Raw genomic sequence first — 2103 nt, 5'->3', positions numbered from 1 at the left:
AGCTTAGGAATTGCACATCATCGACCCCATCGCCCTACCGGCTCAGGCTAATCATCCGATGGGATATTGTCGCCGTTTGCCAGGATTCCCTCAGCTTAGCATCTACGCAGCTATGCTGGTAAGTCAACCAGATGTTTTTATTCTTTTGGATTTCTCTAGTTTTTGTTACGACTCAAATTGAATCTCTCGCATAAGCATAGCAATGAGGGAGCATGTAGAGTAAGCAGCAATTTACTACCCGCAGCTATAGCTGGAATTTTGTTGTAAATAATGAGGCCTTGCAACTATTCTTGTTTCGTTTTGTGGGACAGTAGTCTACCGTTTGGGTTCTACCCAGATAGGGTAATTATGGCACTACACAATGAATTAAATATCTTCAACAGATTTGAATTTTTTTTTTTTTTTTTTTTTTAGTAGACCATCCGTTGCTACCTAAAAAACCATCATTAGAAGAGACTTAGGTGCAAATCTTTTTTATTGCTACTTGGGCTGATGGTAATGTGAATTTTTATTCTTATATGTGATTGCCCTATCTATTTCACTGATTTCCCTTGCCATGTTTTAAACACTTGAATAATTCTGTTAGACGTTTTAAATGAATGTGTAGCTACATTTTAACAGACATTATCATGCAATACTCTGTTTCTTCTTACAATCCCTTACTGAAAATTAGTACAAGAGATTTAAAATTGTGTGGCATCCTTAGTTATCAGTACTTCATTATCACTGTTAAAGGATTTTCTTTTTTTTTAAGATTTAAGGTCAGCCGCAGAAAATATGCCCAATGATTTGCCGTTCAAATCAGCTAACTCATAGGAACTTGTTCCTTTTTTGTTAACAATAATGCAAGGGACATATTGTGGGCCTAGTTTGGCGTTGAAATTGTTGCCTGCTGACGAAAGTCTGAAATTTTTTTTGTACACCCGCTGCCCTATTGTAAAAGGTGGTGCATGCTGTTTATGACGGAGATCGTAGCGTCTTTTATTTTCATCATACGCCTTTTTAAGGTGCTCAACTACAAGCTCTCCCATTCTTTTGCTCACACCTTGCCACCGTTCCATCCTATCACCTACAGACTCCTCCCTGGTTTGTTCCAACCCGTGATCTGAGCCTTTAGAAACTATTTCGTGACCAAAGACTACACAGTGTGGGGTAAACCTAGTCGAGGCATGGATCGTGTTGTTCAGTACGAACTCCATTTCGGAAATTTTCACATCCCACAGCTTTTGATCTTGCTTGACATAGGATCGTATCATGCTGTTGATGGTCCGATTAAGTCTTTCTGCGGGATTTGCTTGACTATGGTGACGAGCACTTGCCCAGTGCTGTACTTCATATCGGCTCAACAATGCTTGAAATTCTTTAGACAGAAAAGAACTCGCATTATCTGAGATAATGATCTGGGGAACCGCGAAGCGTCTGAACCACGACTCTTCCAGATGCTTACATAGGCTTACACTCGAAATCTTTCTCACGGGGACTAGCCGGCAATACTTAGAAAAGATGTCTAAGACAACTAACAAGTGAGCGTTTCCCTGCTTGCTCCGTGGTAAAGACTGAATATAATCTAGGCAAATCAACTGGAAGGGTCGGGTAGCAATTCTTTGTTTTCCCATCTCTGGTATTCTCGAGATAGTGGAGTGCTTGTTCTCTTTACAGCTCTCGCATTTGCTGATGTACCTTTTTACATCGCTGCTCATGCGAGGCCAGTAGTATCGCCTTTTGATCTTTTCTACACATTTGTCAAAACCGATATGAAGATTTTCATCGTGTTCTTGTTTTAGGATTTCGTTTCTAATAGACGCAGGAATACACTGTTTCCATTCGAACCGATAATCCAATGTGTCCGCTTTGGAGGCCACGAATTTGAACAATTTCTGGTCCAAAATTCTGAAATCCACATATTTTTCCGGATCCTCCTTTACTGCCGATAAAAGATTTTCATACCACCCGTCCTCGGACTTAGTATCCAGTGTCTCGATAGAACGGGATAACGCATCGGGTACTACATTGTCCTTCCCCTTTCGATGCCGGATGTCCATGTCAAATTGCTGAAGTGTGATACTCCATCTACTGAGACGTGAGGACGATCGCCACTTCGCG

Source organism: Uranotaenia lowii, chromosome 1, assembly GCF_029784155.1.
Source record: "Uranotaenia lowii strain MFRU-FL chromosome 1, ASM2978415v1, whole genome shotgun sequence".
Classification (NCBI taxonomy): domain Eukaryota; kingdom Metazoa; phylum Arthropoda; class Insecta; order Diptera; family Culicidae; genus Uranotaenia; species Uranotaenia lowii.
This window is presented reverse-complemented; position numbering follows the sequence as displayed.